At 43.3% G+C, this 19,889-nt stretch overlaps 1 long non-coding RNA gene across 1 annotated transcript in view; it reads right to left on the bottom strand.

The window, feature by feature from the left end:
* Window positions 1-19,889, bottom strand: part of LOC143693589 (uncharacterized) — a 29,141-nt gene that overhangs the window by 3,212 nt on the left and 6,040 nt on the right. Inside the window, exon 2 of the long non-coding RNA XR_013181433.1 lies at window positions 2,242-2,370. This is a non-coding gene — a long non-coding RNA (uncharacterized LOC143693589). The remainder of the gene's footprint in view (window positions 1-2,241; window positions 2,371-19,889) is intronic.

The raw sequence follows: 19,889 nt of genomic DNA, 5'->3' as shown, positions 1-19,889 counted from the left end.
TTACTTTTTTTTTTCTGGTGCATGGATATCATTAACAATGCTTAAATATAGGCGTTGGCAAGATAAGTCTCAGCAAAAAAATTAGTGAGAAATAATCTCTCCTGCATGATGAATGCACCCTTTGGGGTAAAACAAAGAGGTAATTCAAAGGAATGGTTTGTTGAGATGGTGCGTTGCGGGAGCACAATTCTTCCGGGCTAAATTACATTGAGGATTACAGCACTGGATTGCCAGTCGCTGTTTAATGTGCTGGCAAAATGATCATTTTGCTCTTTTCATCAACAAAAGGAATATAAAGGAATAAAAGGAGAAAGTTTACTGGGATTGTAAGAAAAGGCAAGGAGGGATGGGGAATGCCCCAGGGAGGATAATTATTCTGTGCAAGGCACCATCAGAAGGTTACAGGGTTTGTGGTGTAGCGGGAGGCGGCGTGGCACAATTAGATGCTTTAGCTTCTCTTTTCTACACATCCTGAGCTTTTCCATTTGCACGGTAGCCGTTTTCTCTCTCTGAGTACAAAATGCTATTTTAACATCTGTTCTTTTAAGGCTATTTGCTCTGGGAAGGCAGTGTGTTTTGCCATAAATTTAGGTCATTAATTTGTATCTGTTCTTTGTTTATTTAAGAAACAGGACAAAAGGGCAGCTGCTGAAACATTTGGCTGTGCCGAGGGGTAGTGGGCTCGGCATGCTGGAGTTGTGTGCACGACCAGCTTGAGTTTGCATCCACAGCTAGAGGACAGATCTTTATGGGAAACCTTTGCCAAGGCGTGTGGTGCTCCCCTCTCCAGCACAGCACTGCCTTCCTCATTACCTGCCTGTGGAGGGGCTGCCGTGCACAGGGACGGGGCGGTGGGGACACGAATGGGGGCCACATGCTGGTGGCAAAGCAAAAACTAGAGAGTTGTGTGGGTACTCTGGTCTTGCTGTTGTTTCTGGGAGCGGTTTATAAAGGAATTGTTTTTCACTGTGCTGAGTCAGAGGTCTGCAATTGGCTACCAAAGGTAATGGGCTACAAGCAAGTCTGACCTATATAATTAGACATTTATAAACAGAAGCACAATAATACCCAGCAAATTGATTGTTCACAACATTTAATGCTCTTAAATTGCTCATTAAGTGCAGAATGATTTCAGGGGTATTATTGATATTATGAAGCAATAAGAGAGGGTTTATTTATTCTTGTAAGCCCAATGGACTCAAAGAAATTGAATGTGTTTGAAAAAGCCATTTTTTGCTTGTAACATATTCTAATATGTTTAATCAGATCAAACAGAAAAAATCACTCAGGTATCTTGAAGCATCTTTTGTTTCCACCTTCCCATTTGATATAGATAAATGGGTGTACCTCAGAGAGCCTGGCATTACCATCCAGGCATGAGAAGCCCAAGTTTCCAGTTAGAGCCGAGAGCTGAACAAGTGCTGGTGAGCACACTGACTGGCACACAGTGCCTGCAGCCCAGCTGCAATCCAGCCCTCTGCTGCTCTGTGGGCATGAGGTTTCACTTCTGCCCTGAGCCCACGGAAACCAGAGGAGATCTGTGTCAGGTAAGTCACTGCCATGTGTCACTGAGTAAGTTGTTTAGATCTGGTCTGGCTTCTGCTGAGGACAACAGTTAGTCTCATGGCAGCAGCATCAGACCCAGTTTGCAGAACTGGCCCCCAAACCCAGACTCACTATATTCTTCTCTGACACTGATCTTTAGAGAAGAAAATTAAAGGCAGTACTGATGGTTCAAAGTACATCTCATTGCCATTTGTGTTTGGCAAAGAATTTCTCTGATCTTCACTGGGTCTTTATATGCCATAAATGTTAAAGTGCTCCGGGTGCCCAGACACACATGGCAGCTCTCAAGGGCAGATTTTTAAACCAATTTAGGCTTTTTACTTTCTTAATCAGTGGGAAGGAGCACCTAAATGTCTTTATAAATCTGGCTCTGAATCAGGCACTACTGAGGAGCATACGATTCAGCAAAATCCCAGTCTAACTATTATAAAGGGGATGAAACCAAAGTGTTTTACAAATATATTTGGAGTTAATACAGCATTTGTTGCAGATCCACCACCTTAAATACTGAGAGTGAGCATTATTAAAACCTTTATCTTGCCACAGTTTGAATCTAGTACCTCTAGTATCAAGGTCCTTCTGATTGCCACCAGATTTGAGGTGAAGTTCATTCCTCTTTTCTGTTCCCCCTGACCCTACTACCACCCAGCCCTTGGAAGATTTTTTCCCACTTACCCATAAGGCAGGCCCCTCTAGCTGTTCTTTATTTCCAAGGCCCCAGCCATGTTCATCCCAGATGTGGACATGCCTCAAGACAGGTGGGCTGGGAGCCAGAAGGAAGCAGGGTTGACTGGGAGAAGGAGCCTGAAAAGCAAGAATGGGCAGCAGTGAATAAAAAATGGTGGAGAACTGGGGTTAACAGGATGCAATGGGGTTAGCAGCACAGGTTGAAGCCCCTAGAAGAAAACACCTGAGAGTGGAACAGGGTCAAGGGCTATAGGGGTCAGGCTCAGGGGAACTGAGACTTTAGTTTGGTCCTCAGCAGACCTTGAGGTCCACCACAGACCTTAGTGTGCACCTCTGCTCTGCCCCAGCCTCCCCAAACGGGAGGGAAGTGAAGCTGGGCTGCTGTGAGCAGTAGATTATCCAGCACAGAAACCTGTAGCAATGCTTGCTTTACAATGTGATGAAGAAACAGTTAAAATTTCTCCAGGAGCATTTTTGGTGTGAAAGAGGAAGGAGTAAGGAGATGGGGGGGTCTGCCAGGGTTTCATGTTCTACAGCAAAGGCAGCCCATATGGGTAGTGGAGAGATTTTCCTTTATTGCTGTTTCCCAGACACTGCTGGCAAAGAATGTGCAAACTTATGTCTTAAAATTGGACTCCTTGGTGGACCACTGAGCAGATCAGTATAAAAGCTGGGGTGGGAGGGGATGCCACCTCTGCAGCCCTGGGATTTTGGAGGGCTTCTTGATACATGTGCGCTCCAGAACTGGCCATCAATGTGGGACAGTTCATTTTTACCTCACCAGGTGATTTGATAAAAGTGAGCAAGAGGCAAAACAAATCAGAAAAAGAAGAGTAAATGAACAGTTCAGGGAATCAAGTTAAAATTGTCCAACCTTTGTGAAATAGGGACCTTCAGGAACATGCAATGTTTTGTGAAAGATGTGGATGATCGTCGACATATGTTTTAAATTTAATTTTCACTGAAAAATATTATCTGCCTGTTTCAAATAATACAACATATTGTGAGTGTAAACTATTTCATCTCTGTAACTCAAAGGCTAAAGCCTACAGCTCTTGCTCATTCCTTACTCAAATAACACTCCTACTTACTTATGGATAAAGAAGAGATTAAGAAAGGAATTAAATGCTGCATGGGTGAGAAGCAGGCCCAGATCTGGGAAATTAATGGTGTGTACTATGGGAGGTGAGGCTTGTTTTTTAAAGAACGGACTACTCTGAAACATGTCAGAACTTCTTTGTGGTTTTTGCTTGCTTCAGGTAGAGTGAAAACTAGCAGCTGGAATGGGAAGATGAAATGTTGAACCAAAATGGCTAATTCTCCATTCAAAAGCAACAGGTGGCTTGCTGAAGGTGACAGAGGCAGTTCCTCTGCTAGCTGGGAACTCATTTACTGGTTATTACATCCAAGAAAGCAATGTGCTTTGCACATGTAACCTCTCTGCACTTTAACATCCCCATCTGTAACAGGAGAGCAGCTAAGCACAATACTCAACTTGCTGAAGTGTTTTGGAGTCTTCAAATGAAAGCGTTGCATAGATACATCAGCGTGTGTGTCTGTGTGTGTGTGTGTGCAGCAAAATATACACACACACACATGTATGTGCAAATACACAGATGAGGGGGATTTTTTAATTACATGTATTGAATATTTATAATATTTATACTTATATTTAATACAATTGTATTTATATTCAATTCCAGTTTCACTCATGTCACCTCCGTATAAATGCTCCTTTCAACCTATGTCTCACCATTTTTTCTAGATCATTTTAAAGGACTAAAATGTCTGAGTAGATTATTCATTTCATGCAAAAGTCATCTCTTTGAGTACAAAACTTAAAAATGTCTAGTTGAAAAATGTTTAAAGGAAGAAGAATTTTAATAGCAATGAAGACTGATTTCACTAAATTCTGTGTTGTTTTGATTACAGAAAAGATACACTTTCAAACAGTATCATGTCCTTTCTTTTCTCTGCTAACACTGTGAACTTCCTTGCAGTAGCATCAGGAGATTATTCTGTAGTAGATATTTCATGTTTTCTTACTATTTTAAACCAATTTGATTGTATTTGAAGAAGTGTTCCTACTCTATTTACATATGCAGCTTTCTCTGAAACATGAGTGAATTTGGCTAGCTGCTTTGGGAATAGGTCATGCTCCTACATAATTTTTTTTCTTCAAACTTGTGTATTTTTCATCAACGACACTTCACAACAGGGAAGAACGGGTGTCAGGTTTCAGTCTCATATGTTCTGTAATTTTACATTCTGTGGCAATGCCCACGGTGCTGGAATAATTTGAAACAGAACTACAATCTTTCCAAGTTTTGTAGAATAAATGTTTAGAATTGGTAAGAGTTTTGAAATGCAAATGTCAATTTTTTTTTTCAAACAGTATGTGATTAATTCTTACAGTACTAACAATGCTTGCCTATGCATGGAATCAGTGATGGGGATGGAGATAACTGCAGGTAAAAGAAATGTGGGTACAATTTTGGACAGTGAACCTGTAGTGCTCATTATTTAAAGGCTGAGACCCAGCGCCTAAGGAAGTGATGCCAAATTTGGCAATTAAAAAACATTCCCATACCCCCGAGCTCCCTGGAAAAATGCTCCCCAGGACTGATGCCATAAACCTAGCTCTGCCTAACCTCCATGAAGTAACTCCTGCAGACAGGGAGCCCACGGAAACCAGCCTGGAAAGAGTCTTCCCAAGAGGACACCCAAGGACAACCTGAACATTAAATTGCTAGTCATGTGGGGTCATTGGCACCAGAACCACTGTGGATCCATCTTCAGTCAGGGCTGTGGAAGGACAGGGAGGCACGGGCAAGGTGAAGTCTTCTCTTATCAAGAGCTTTGACTCATCCCATTGCACTTACAGTCTTGATCCACATGAAGAGTAGAGAGGCCAACAGCCTGCTCCCCTTCCTCAATTAGAGGGGCTACTTTTACCTGCAAGCTGCCTCCAATCATCTGGCAGCAATGGAATGGGCCAAGAGCATCCAGCACTGATGTCTTTCCTACCTGGTAATCTTGATGAGAATCACCTCATAGGTGGGGAGCTTGATAGCCCTCACCCTACCTGCAACAGCTGGGTTTCACTCCCCTGCACCACCTGGCTTTGCTTACCAAGGCTCTAGGAAAAGGAGGAGCCTCCTGGCTCCAGCTGCCGTGTGGGTGGCCGGGGAATCAAGCTGTGTGTTTAGGACAGGTGATGCGCAGGCTGCACACAGTAGAAAGACAGGAGATAAAACAGGAAGGGCAATAAGACTTCCTGGACATGAAGCATTGGAGTGGAGTCCCTGCTATCCATGTGCTGTGACAGGTTCAACCACAAGACTGGGAGGGCCCAGTTCTAACACAGATGATGTCCAGAAAGTCCAGAGGATCACAAGACGCTTGAAATGCCTTTTTAGCTGGACTGCTGCCAGATCAGTCTTTATAGGGAACAAGGAGCCATGGACATGGCTTTCATGTCAGAACTCCTTTTAACTTTCCTTTATTCTCCTGCTTCCTTCAACTGCAACAGAAGAAAGTCTCTCCCAGTGTTGTTCAAATAATCCCACCATGGTTTTGGTAGCAGCTGCCATTCCAAAGAGCCCCCTGTTATATCTTCTTGAGAGGAGTACTCAGCCTCCAAAAGCCATTAGCTCACACCATCTAAGCATCCTGAGTGCTTGTGCTCTCTGGAGACACTGCTGGGACACCTTTCTCTCTTGAGTGACTGCAGGCAGCAGGCTATTGCACAGAAAGAGTGAGGAACGTACCGGTTCCTCCGCTGTGCCAAATCTTCCCGTTCCCGTCCTCTTTCCCATCCCTCACATTTGGGGATTGTGCTTAAAACAGGGAAGCAAGTATGAAACTTGCCCCTGGCTCTCCCATTTGGGTTTGTCAGTTCAAAAAAAAGTGAGGGTGGGCATCAGAAATATACAGATTTCCACCAAATTTCTCAGATTTCAGAATTTGTTTTAATGCTAATTCTATTTTAGTCCGAGAGCTTCTCCATTTAATACTTACAATGGCTGTAAAAACAAAAAGGGCTGTGTGGCAGGCAGAAATGTGACCTCTTAGGCTTTCTCCCATAATGTTTAAATAAAAATATTCAATCATATCTATGCAGACTGCAAGCCAGTGATGGGTCTTGCTGTGTCTGCTCCAAGTAGTGACTCCCAGAGGCCACAGCTGGAATCCTTTCTTTGTAACTGAGCTGCTACACAGCAGTAAGCTTTGCTCTACCTGAATCTTACCCCTTGGAGATGATGCCAGCTAACGCAGCTTTCAAACACAGAGATCATCATCTGTAAATATAACATTTGTCATCTAATGACATCAAAATCCCTTCTTTTTTCTTGTAAAGGATGTTCAGTGTAGGAATCAAGAGAGATACATTAAAGATAAGATGCTATTATTATCTACAAACATTAGCTTAAAAGAATAATCTTGTAAATTGCTAGCAGTTTACTTTATTGAAATCCACTGCAAATGTATCCCAAACCATGCTATCTATATGCAGATTATAAATTGGGTTTTTTTCATATTTAAGCTGTAAACGGTAAATTTTGCATTTTAAAGTCCTTCAATGTGTTATTTGGGGATTTATCTTGATAACTTTCTTGATACTTGCAAGGAGTAAAGAATCTGTCTCTGCTTATAAAGAGAAAACAGCTCATGTGACATGAAGCTTTGTCAAATGCATGAAAAAGCTGCCTGGATTAATTACTCTACTTTTGCTAACACTGAATGCAAAATTAGTGATTTCAACTGTTTCTTTAAAATACAAAGAGGGTGAAAAAAAAAGGTTCAAATATAATACTGCTGTAAGTCTATATCTACATGACTACAGTGTCATAGAACAAGATTTAACTGAAAAAAGGAGGAGTTCTCAATATAACTACAGACATTGAAATGTCTTCAATAAAGACATTGCAGCAGTATAGGTTATTTCAAACGATAATATAAGTGCAGGATAATTTAAATTAATATAAAAGATCCTTTGGGGGTTGTATTTTTTAATTGCAATTACACAATGAATATTCGATACCCATATTTGGTATATAATGAGGATTAAAGCTATATTCCCCAAACAGAGGTTTAATAACAATGTAAACTACTGAGAACTTCATTAGAGTGGCTAAGGTATTAGAAATTAGATTTAAAGGTGGCCGAGGGGAAAATCAGAAACTTCAAACACCTCTCGTAATATAAATTGCAATATCTAATATAGAACATGAAGAATTGATGTGAGCCTCGATCAAAGTGCTAAAAAGCTGCCTTTGAAACCAAGCCATCCCCGAATGAAAAGCCGGTAGCTAGAGCCCCTGCCCTCACCCCGAGGATTAGCCGCGTGAAAGCCCAGCCCCGGTGGGAGCCCCGCGCAGGGATCCACGCCGGCCCCCTGGCCGGGCTCCCGCCTGCAGCTGCGGAGCGCTCGGAGCCGCTCAGGGCGGTGGCGGTGCTGCCAAGCATCCCCGCCAAGGCCGGGGATTGCACCACAGACCTTCTCAGCGTAAGCCCCCACAGCTTTCGCTAAAGAGCAAGTCTCTTGGGCTGAGAACAGGAGCAGACTCCCACTTTGCAGCGCAGCCGTAGAGCACGGTGTGCGATGCTCACTGACCTGTGGGTATATTATGTGTTATGCTGAGCATTTGCATTTGCTCCTTCTCCCCGAGTCAGCTGTGAGCCAAATACCTGCCCTGATCCAACAGCAATGCCACTTGCCCAGGGCAGAAAGCTCAGCCACTACTGCTCCCTCTCTGGGAGGGTCCTGTGTATATTGCATTGTGCCGAGGTACCAAACACTCTCTGAGGTGGCAAAGCACAATCCATCCATCCTCTGCCTCATCCCATTTTACAGAGGCAGTTGCAATGCCTAAGGCACTGGTGCAGAGTTGAAGAGCTGTGAAGTCCTAGACTTTTTTCCTATGGTTTCAGTCATTCAAAATGAAGGGCCACCATTTTCAGAAAAGGACCTTCACAAAAGTCAGTTATTGGGCTCTAGACAGGTATTAGAAAACACAGAATAATTAACAACGCCCTTAAGGTTCAGTGGCCTTTCCAAACTCAGGCTACATATTTTCATAAATATGCCTGCATGCCAGGATTCAGTGTCAGGTGCCTTCCTCTGCCCATCTCAGGTCAAACAGAGCAGCTCACCAGCTCACCTCCTACCAACCAGAAAAGTCTTCCCCACCACACACTGGGGACACCTGTGCATCACAGTGAGGCCATAGGGCACACATTCCCACCTGCCGGAATCCCGTCCTGCAGCAGGAGATCCTCCTCCAGGTATTTCATGGTGGGATCAGTCTTACAGTAAATAATTATTCCCAGATGCAAATGCATCCAAGGTGTCTCACAGGTTGCTCCCCTCTGCTCTGGCAAAGGCTTTGAGGCAACTCACATCCCTCAAACACATTTTCTACCACATAAATAAGTCTAAGTACACGCCTGTCTTTTCATGAGCAGACAGTGTTATTTCCAGCTGCAGCAGCTTGCGTCACTTGACTAAAAAGCTAAATATACTTATCTATACATCTATATGTATAGATGTGTGCAGGCATGTGAGTATATACATGTGCTATATATGGATACATGCAGATCTACATGTATGCAATTGTGTGTATTTGTGCATATATTTATTTGTCTGCCTTGTTTATTTGTCTGCCTTCACCTGTGTGCTGGCCAGGACAGGTGGTCCAGAGCACGCATCCTGTCCTACCCTAGCAAATGGCATCATCTGGGCCCTGCCTGTCATGTGTCACATCCAGGAATGAATTATATACCTGCAAAGTGCAAAGCAGTGCCTTCTCTCAGCTCCAGTTGCTTTTGTTTTTACTTCTTTATTAATCATCTTCCGCTTATATGTGGGAGAAGATTCTGATGATGAATATGTGTTAAATAATTTGCAAGCATTCATTTTTTTGTCCTGGTTTTCCGATGTACCAAACTGGCATAAATATTGGCAAAATTTCCTTTAATCCTCCAAGGGATCCATGCCTTGCTCTCCATCCTGAGTCCTAATCTCTCTAATATGTTGTTGGGTCAGTTATCCAAGATGGAGTGTGCATATCCTTTCCTGATTAATTTTCTTTCTCTTTCCTTTTTGCAAACATTGCCTTTGATGGGAGAATTGCCCCCTCCCTCTCCACTCATCAGATAAATCTGTGTCCCACCCTAGACAGAGGGGAGAATGGATGGTGTAGCTAGAATTTTTAGACATGAAGCAGTACCTTTGCGGGTCTCTAATTCACCCTTCCAAGTCTCTTAATTGCCAACAGAGGTCTTTTTTCCTTCTCATAATGTACAAAATGATCTGCCCTTTTATGATTGCCTTGAGAATATCCCACAAAGCTGACGGTGAGGGAGCAGATGCCTCATTCAATTCCAAATAGAAGGAAATCTGTTGTCTCAAATAATCCCTAAATTCAGACACTTTCAGCCAGCTATTATCAAGAGACCACATTTTAAGAGCAGATGTGTTATTAAGGCTGAGAAATGTTATGAGTACTTCGTGATCTGACAAATGAATTCAGGCTATCCAGCATTCCAACATTTGATCTTTTAATAATTCAAAAAATTAAATGGAAACTGCTGAGCTGGGGGGCGGGGGCAGGGGGGGCAGTCCCTTCCAGAAGATGCTGACCTGGAATTTTAGGGATCACATTTTCCAGAGAGCATTGCCAGTGGATATTTGGGGTGCCTGATGCCTACACCAATACATAATATCTTTCCTGTGATGGCTTGACCTCTGCTTTATGAGTCAATCTCGTGTGTTTGCCCCCCAGATTTGTTCTGCACACCCATCCAATGAAAGGGTTCATTTGGATACAGCAGCATTTAGAGGCTACTAAACAGGCGAGTCTGGTTCTCATCTCACTTCAGCGTGTGTGACTGTGCTGCCTGCTATAGCACTTCTGCTTCCCACATGTGTGAGAGAGCTTAGACACGGGGCCAGGGTCGTGCCCAAAGGGCGTGAACAGTCCATAAAAGTTTCCCTTGCCAACCTAACAGCTAACTTGCATTTCACCAGGCGGCACATAAAAATTGCTGAAACTGTCTTTAAGGGGTGTCTGGAGAAAGTGCTCATTTTCTCTCCTCATGTCGAGTTCCTCCCTCCAGCTGATGTTTGAGCTGGTGTCCTCAGGGGCAAACGAAGCCTGGCTGCTTACATGGGCAGCAGGCAAGGAGTGAGCAGCACTGCAGTCCCGTGCAATGGGGAAGCCCACAAGCAAATGTGTGCAAGAAGGGCAGGGAGGCAGAGGGTAGGAGGTGCCGGGGCAGTGCCGTCTAGACAGCAACCAAATGAGCAGTCTGGGTCTGTGGAGAAGTGTGCGTGGCTGTTTACCTGGCTGCAGTACTTCAGCTCACTCGTTGCTGGCACTGCCCACAGAACAGCTTGCTGTGGGTTACTTGGCTCCAGGCTGGCACCAGGAATGTTTTGTCCTACTCACAGACACAAAAGTGAGGAAGTCTCTCCCTCACTACTTAGTTGCTGGGTTTGGTAGCATTGACTTCACAGGTTCCCCTTCCCCTTCTGAGTCATTTGAGCTTCCAGTACTCTATAGCTGCTATCTGGGGAGAAAAGCAAGCGTGACAGACATACTGAGCCTTTTCAGCACCCACAAACTCTCTGCTCCTCTTTGTGCAGCTCCAAGATGATGAAAAAGTTTGCTGATTTTGGAACTTTCCCCAACTCCGCTGGGGTCCCTTTACAGAGGACGGCAAGTACCTATCACCATTGTCAGTGTGGAGACAAAAACCCCATGGATCTGTGAAGGTTAGTGGTTTCTCCAAGAAAGAAGTACCAGAGTTGGAAATCAGAGGCGCTCTTACATCACCCGGGTTGCACTGCCACTCAACAAAACCACAAAATATGCAGAGTTCTTTCTGCTCACATGTCCTGGGCTACACACTCTGCTAGATATTTGCAGTGGGGAATCCTCAAGAAGGGAAGGCATACAAATACCTCAAAAAAAAAAAAAAAAAAAAGAAAGAAAATTCAACTCACAACTGCATTGCCAGGGACCATCCCTTGATCAGGAAAGGTGCAGATAAAACTTTCAGTAATGCCTAAGTGACACAGGTGCTCAGGGTGCTCAGACTAAAAACTCTTTTGTACACTTCTGGGATTCCTGCTCAGCATTCCCTCAGAAAAGCTTTCAGATTTTCTTCAATTCCCCCTTTGGCATTTTCTATTAACTTTGACACTTGCAGATTTGAAGATGGAGAAAGGGACTGAAGGCGACAAGTGAGACAGGGGTGGAATGATCTTGGAGAGCCTTTAGGAATGTCTTGCAGCACCCACATCTCTAGTAGACTGGATTTACCAGCAGCAAGAACATGCTGCATTAGTGCAGGAACCAAAGCCAAATGCTGCTCAGACATGCCATCTGCAAAAAATAATGATACCCTCCTCCACACCATTCTGAGATTTTCACTTCAGTTTGGTCACTCTGAGCTTTTCTGATCAATACAGAAAGCCTTCTGCCTCTAAGCAGGTTTGTTCAAAAAGCATATTTTGACATCTTTTACTTCTGAGCTGGAAAAGAGGCAGCCTGCATAGAAACCTAGTTTTCTTCACTCAGATGTACCACATTTTAAATTCAGAAACAAAGAGATGCACATGGATAAGTGAAAGCACATCTTGCAGAGATCATCCAAGAGCTCCTACATTTTTCAGACTACCACCATAAGCACAACTTGCCGACCACTTCATCTGAGGGAGGAAATGAGAAATTATGAGGGTCACCAAGCACTCCATGTATCTCCACTGCTGCAGTTATTTAATGAGATGTTTATGGTAGTGACGACCCCAGGAGAAGGGACGTGCTCCTCCGTGGGCTCCACACGCTACACTGCCTGTGCACTGAGGTGGCTCGGCCACCACGGAGAGGACGAGTTAGCAAACCCCCCCAAACAGAGACTGTTTCCCAACAGCCAGGACTGGGGTGTTATCCTCATGTTTGTAATTCTTTTTCACAGGAAGATTGCAATGTGTGGGGGTTTTTTTCCCTTTCTTTTTAAATGCACATTTAGTCTGAGCAGTAATGCAGGAGATCTGAGGTGCTAATATATGATGTGAGGAAGGACTGAAGTCTCCTGGGGGGTGGGGGGGGCGGTCTTTTTGGCAATGACTTGCCTCAGTGAGGGATTTGAATGAGGAATGCTACGTGCACCAAATATCACTTACAGGACACGTGCACACAAAGGTGAAATCTTGACTGGTGCACAGAGGGAGCTTCCCCTCTTCACAGTGCTCCACTCATGACCCCTCTTCCCCATCCTTGGGATGCTCGTCCCATCCTGGTTTCTCCATTTCTCTCTTCTCAGCAGCCACTCAATGCTTCCCCAGCAAATTGTTCTGCAGGTCGGAACTGCTGGTACACGTGGTGCTGCAGGGACAGGACTGGCACACATCCAGGTCATATCTCAAACAGACAGGATTTAATATGCACGAGGCTGGATTTGTGGGTGGGGGTTAAAAAAGCTATGATTTCCAAACTGGATTCCTTACTCCTCAGGACAAGCAATGATGCCAGGTTTTCTGCTGCAGACGTAGCCGTCATGCCGTTGGCACAAGCAGCCCCACCAGGTTGTACCAGTTCTAAATCAGTTACTAAAATAAATAGCAGTACTAGTTAAATTAGTTATTTCTGGTCAGAAAATGAAGACGAATTAGCAAAACCAAATCAAATACAGAAAAAAAACCATCCTGACATTTTAAATTAGGACTTTTTTTCAAGTCGAGATTCTGAAATGGAAAGTAAAGGTTTTAAAAAAGCAAGCGGTAGACATTTTTAAAAATGGATGAGCCTACACATACTAACTTTTCCCCTATATTCTACTATAATAAAAGACATCTCTGTGATCAAAGCTGATTCCATCAAGGGTGTTACGATAGGTGTCCTTGTAGCCTGCACATATGCTCTTCCCAGTATGAAAGGCCAAAATCTTTTAAATTGCTTTGAAGTTTACAGATGCTAGACTGCTTGGTCAGTACTTATTTAAAGGTTAAAACCAGGGCAATGCTTTGGTTGCAAGGTAGCATACTTGACAGACAAGTTGCTTTTGGTTGCCCAGATGTTTCTGGGCAGACTTGAGGAAGGAATATGTGGAAAAGACACCTCTAGTCAGTAGGCTAGATTTCCTGCTTAACATGCTTAGTAGTATCACAGAATCACCATATGGGTGAGGTTGAAAGGACCTCTGGAGATCACCTTGTCCAATCCCCTTTTTCCAGCAGGATCATCTAGAGCTGGTTTCCCTTGTCCAGTTGGTTTTTGAGTATCTCCAAGGATGGAGATTCTACCACCTCTCTGGGGAACCTGTGCCAGCGCTCAGTCAACTACACAGTAAAGTGTTTCCTGATGTTCAGACAAAACCTCCTGTGTTCCAGTTTGTGCCCATTGCTCATGGTCTTGTAACTAGACACCACTGAAAATAGCCTGGCTCCATCTTCTTTACACCCTCCCATGACATATTTGTATATATATTGATGAGAACTTCCTCTGAGCCTTCTCTTCTCTGGACTGAACTGTCACAGCTTTTCAGCCTTTTCTCCAGACCCTTAATCATCCTCATGGCCCTTGGTTACATCATCTTTGGTAACTCCATCTTTCTATTACACTGGGGAGCCCGGACCTGGACACGCAACTCCAGCTGTGGTCTCACCAGCGCTGAAGAGAGGAAGGATCATTTCCCCCAGCCTCAGGGCAACGTTCCTCCCAGTGCAGCCCAGGATATTGCCATCCATCTCTGCCACAGGGACCTGCTACTATTGAACTGGGAATCCATCAGGTGCCCCAGGTCCTTTCCTGCAAAGCTGCTGTCCAGCCAGTAGCCCGTGTTTGAAACACATAGAATTTTATCAGCTCTAGGAGTCAGTTTGCTGTGTTTAGAAGGGTTTTCTCAGTCATAATGTGCTGTGACACCTTGACTAGGCAATGTCCTCAGCAGGAGATATGCAGGGTATGCTGTTCTCTGTAGTGATACATAGGGACTCTGCCAGCAGTAGTGGTCAGAATTAAAGTTCCCAGAGCTCTAAGACCAAATCTTTCAAGTATATTTTGAAATATCTTGAAAACTTTGTCTTAGTTTAGAATTTCCAAACTGAATATGAAATAGACTCAACATAGGAGACTATTTTTTTCCTTGTAGTACATATCTGCATTTACAGCCTAAGTGTGTTAATTAAGCTTTTGAAATACAATTTTTTAGGGATTCCTTTCGCTACATTTTCTTCAAAATGGTCTTGGGTAAATCTTGCTTGTGAAGGGAGATCATCTTTATTCTAAGCAAAAAAATAAGGGGGAAAAAGTCTGTTCTGTGAAAAGCTTATGTGCTCTGCAGGAGTTTATTTGTGGCAGTAACAATCACAGAAGGAGTTCTGGGTGATAAATATGTCCAAGCCTTCAGTGGCAGATCTTTATCAGTGCTGTAATGCTACACAGTAATAATGCTCTATTGTCAAAGCATCTGGATTTTCCCATGGGCGGTGTTTCTTCATCTGTGAACTCCAAATTACACAAACCCTGTGGCCACTTGTTTCAATATACAATAAAATTTGGTGACTTTAAGGCATACTTAAGGTATACACCTCCCTGAAATTTAAAATTTCAATGTCACTACAGTACCACCCAAAAGTCAGAGTGCTAAGGCCACTATAAATAAGAACACTTCTAATTCTTAGGGCAAGGAAAACTTAGATAAGTATCAGAAAAAAAAATTCTTTACTTTTTAAACCTGCCTGTTGTCAGGAAGGCAGGTCTTTTCAACACATTTTCTAAAAATAAAGCAAAATATCTATCAAAAGAATAAGTCTATACATTCATAAACCTGTGATTATTCATAACCTGTCAGTCATTTAAGGTTAGATGATGCTAGGATGACAGAAATTGCTTTTTTTCCAGCAATATAAGTACATTGTTATCTTCAGAGACTTTACCAGCTCCCCATAATAATGTCCCATCTCTAGAAGTACACTTATTCCTTAAAAACAATCAGTTGTAAATTTGAATATAGCCAAATGCTGTAGGGAAACATTTTATCTATGCATATTTCCCAGGATTGCTCCCTTCTCTTTTTCTCTTTATTCCTGGTGATGGAAGACTTGGTGTAAAACCACACCAGGCAGCAGGACCTTTCTGCACTTTACCACAGACTCTGTATTGCACTGGGTTTGCACCTTTTTTGTGTGAAGAGGAGAACTTGCCTTCACAGCTTTGCATGCAGAAAGGCCTGTCTACAGCAAATCAAGTTACAATTTTGAGCCACATTCTGCTTTCCATGTTTGCATAAAACTCCCACTGACATGAATAAGAGTGCTGTGTATATCATGCTGTGTAATAAATAGCATTCAAAACAGAACCTATGCAAAGCTTTCTCACTGTTTTGGGCTACCAATTTATCCTTGTATTTACAGAATATTGATGTAAGCAGATGCCCAAACTGCCTGTCATTTTTAAAATATGCAGAGATGACTGGTGCAGTGGCTACTGACTACAAAAGCAGCACAAAGTTTCTGGGGCTGCAGTCTTGCTGGTCTCTCTCCTCTGCTCCCCCAGGACCTGGCAGAAGATGCCCTGGCCCTGACTCAGCCCCATGCACACACACACTCTCACGCATTTGGCAAATGATGCACAACTGAGCTCACCCTTGCCTTCACTGGCACATCAATGTCCTCACAGCTCTGTTGTCTCTAAATTGGGGACGGGGGAGGAAAACGAAGCACAGCTCCTGTTCTACCCAGTTTTATGTGGAGGGGTTTAATACAGCTCTATCTGCCTATTGAAAGGAGCAGATCCTTGCTGCTCCCTCAGGCTGTGAACCCAAAGCAGAGCAGCAGTTTCCACAGTGATCAGACACAACAGAGCAGTTCTCTCTTCCCACAACATGTAGACCTCTGACTCTTCCATATTTCTAGCATCAGAGGGATGACTTTCCTTTCTCCCATCTACAAAGTTCTCTCAAAGTTTCCAGGTCTTAATAAGGCAATTGATGAATAGCATCAACACAGCATAAATCAAATGCTAAATATTTATGTGCCATATGAATCTCAGGAAGTGCTATCTTCTTTTGTCTATCCGTTTCAGAGCCTCAGCATGCTCATTACTTGTGCTAAGGGGGACAGAGAGAAAATGAGAAACTAAGCCAGAAACTAAGCTGGCTACAACAGCAACCTTCCTCATGAAGGTGTAATATGCTTAATGAGAGGCAAGCAGGGCACACAGATTTATGTATGGAGATTGTCATCAGTAAGCACTGTGCCTCAAAATGGAGGGATGCCTCTGCTAGGTACTATACCCAGCTTTCTGAATTTTTGTGAATATTATCCTTTGATTAAAGTTCTCCCCAACCAGTTTTGGCCTGGGGCATGAGTTCAGCTGCCACTCTCCCCTCCTGGAGGCCAGCACAACCCCCAGTGCACTGCTGGCACCTTCCTGTGCATTGTCCTCCATGGGGGATGCCAGTCCTGCCCATTCTTGCCCTGCTGGGAAGTGGCAGGGCAGGACTGCTCTTCCCAGTTGTGGTGCACCCCCAGAACAGAAAAACAGAGAAACCCTATTCAGCCTGGCAGCAGGCAGCAGTGACTAGTGTTCTCCAACACTTGACTTCTTCCCAGCCAGCAAAATAGAATAGCTTTGTGCCTGCAGTCCATGTGTGTGTGTGTTTGTGTGCACTTGCATGCCTGGGTGCATGCAAATAAGCTTTCCAAAAGCACCCTGTCCTCTCTGAGTGTGCTTTGGAGGTGTGCCACTCCACAAATATTGGAAAAGCCCTCTGGAGCTATTTATTTTATTTTTGAGCATTGCTAATATATGATGACATCGTTTCCACACTTTGCAATTTTCCACAGATGACTTCTACATTATTTCATGTTGATTATAAAACCATTTAATAATGGATTTAGTAAGCTCCATTAATAAACGGAACTCAAAGGTCTTGTGAAGGGAAATAAGAGGTTCTGCTGTCTTGGGGAAATCAGAGGAGACACCTCCTAAAAGACATCTGAATCCACACTTTGTACTGAGGAAACAAGGTCACTGACACAAGAGCAAAAAAACTGCAGCTGGTAAACCAGAAATTAAAATTCAGTTCTCTGCACAGAAAAAGGCACTTTCAAGTAAATGAAGTTTTGGCTAAACAATAACTGCAGCAAGGCACCAAGCAATAACACAGTGTATCATGAAAGGAAAGATACTGCCACACAGTTGTAATGCTGTCATTGGTGATACTTCAAATTTTAGCAACTGGACACCTTCACTGAGTGATAACGGGCCCTCAGTTGTCTGCACAAAACTGGTTCCCATAGCACTTTTTCATATTCAAATGTTTACAATTTTAGCTGGTCTGGATGTGGCAAATAATTTTGGAGCCAAAGAGACATACCCATGCATTTCCATGAAAATAAGTCACTTTTTGTATGTTTACTCAGAACAGGATGAAAAATATTTAGTGATTTTCTACACCTCACTTATTGATTGCACAGCTAAGAAATCTGACATTTGTGAGGTGTGTTTGGGGAATAAAAGACCAGCAAACTCCCAGTCCTATTTTTATTTTGTAATTTTGATTTTTGTTTTTGAAAGCAAAAGCACAGTTTCTAAATTTTTTTTTGCATATTTTAATGTGAAGTGTTGACCTGAAAAGATCTTTTAGGATGCATGAAAATCTGCTTTAACTTGTAAACAACAGGGGAAGACAGAAGCATACTAAAAATTAAAGAGGGGATAACAATGATTGCAAGTGATTTTGGCCTGCTTTTTATTATAAAAACTGCTCACATCTTTGCATTACAAATTCATGGGTTTGGCATCTTACAGCTGTGCCAAACATTAATGATTTGAAGTTAAATTTGCCATACTGTTCAGGTTGATTGATTTATTTTTTTGGGAAAATTTCTGATCCGTCAGCTTTGGCTTTTCCAAGAACAAGGTTTGGGAAAATATGTTGTTTTGCCCAAATTTAAATGTTCTGGCAACTTTTTCTTGGAACCATTGCATCATTCCCATGCTTTGAAGCAGGGCTTGAAATCTGGCAGGGGTTTGGCCTTGACTTCAGGATATGCCTTGTATCACATTTCTGAAAAATCCACCTAATTTGGCCAACACATGCTTTTGAGAGAAAACCAAAAATCTCACTTCATAGCTGCTCAGCAGATACTCTCTAAATGTCAAACAGATAAAGACCCCAAGAATGCCACTGTCATGGTACATGTTCCATCCCATCATTATCTCCAAGAGACAATAGAGGCTGAACATGTACTTCTCCATGAAATAGCAGAGCATGTCTGAGGCCAGTAGTACAGGAGCAGAAGCCAGTTTTCTCCTGTAATAACTCTTCTAGGCTGAGTTAGAGCCAGCACTGAGAAGAGGGGCCATATCTGTAGTGTACAGAACTTTATCCATATAACAGCTTAAGCTGGTGGACTGGCAAATATGTCCAACTTCTTGTAGGTGGATGGGTATTTAGCAGGTTACCACTTGACTGGCTTCCAGAGAGGTGGGCAGAGGCTCTGCCAAGGTCTCTGATGCAGTTAACTGGGGAACTGGGACTGCAAATGACAAAACCTTGAGCACTTTCTGCTTAGTTAACTTATTGCCTCAGTGACACTCCTGGTAGGTTTTGTTTAAGTAGGAGGCTTCAAATGCAGATGAGACAGCAACTGGAATGAAGATGGCAAAAGGGATGGAAAAACTGAAACAAGGGATCTGTTGACCTAGAGAGCCAGGAGAGCAAGAACAACTAGGGTTGGGATTAGCTGCACAAGTAGGCTGGGAACAGGAGCCAGGGGCAGGAAGTGAGCGAGCACTGGAGACAAACTGTGGACAGACAATGGGATCACCTGTGTTGCTGAGGCACAGGGAAGGCTGGGTCTTAGGAAATGATGAGACTAGTGGAAGTGGAGAACACAGCCAGGGAAGGAAGATAAATTTGGTAAAGTGATTACAGAGGAAGGTCTGGGAACAAGAACTAGAAGTGCCAAAGTGGAGCTGGATAGGAGCACCAGAACTGGACAGAAAGCTCAGGAATGCTTAACTAGGCCTGTTGGCCAGTATGAGAAAAAAGGTATAGACCATAAAACACAGAACAAGCTGTCAGGGAGACACTGGATCTAGTGAGGTAAGGAGCTAAATAAACTTAAAGCCTAGAAGGCATGAATAGGGAGCAGAGGTGCTGGGGCATAAATCATTTTGAGGGCAGGAGCCCGAACAGGACAAAGCATGAAGAGGAATGTGCAGACCAACCAACAAGCAGCAAAGGGCACTTCTTAGTGACTTTCTCACAACATCTGAAAAGAATTGTATTGTTATGGGGGATCCCAATGGATTCCATTTTGGAGGACTGTTCTCAGGAGAACACTGTCAATGAGGCTTTCTTGATATGAGAGACATGGTAGCCAGCATGAGGGAATTCCAGTTTGGATTTCCTTATGGTGTGTGCAGATTGATGGACTGGAAGTTGGCGGTTCCTTAGGGACATTTTTCATGACCTGAATGCACTCACTACACCAGAGACAGTATCTCCAGTAGTACATGTACTTGACATTTGAGAAGGGCTAATACCTCAGGGTGATAAGAAACGTGAGGAAAGCTAGGAGTAAAAATTTGCAAAGACACCAAGAAGGGTGTGTA

The sequence above is a fragment of the Agelaius phoeniceus genome, chromosome 3 (genome assembly GCF_051311805.1).
Source record: "Agelaius phoeniceus isolate bAgePho1 chromosome 3, bAgePho1.hap1, whole genome shotgun sequence".
Taxonomy (NCBI): Eukaryota; Metazoa; Chordata; class Aves; order Passeriformes; family Icteridae; genus Agelaius; species Agelaius phoeniceus.
This window is presented reverse-complemented; position numbering and strand designations above follow the sequence as displayed.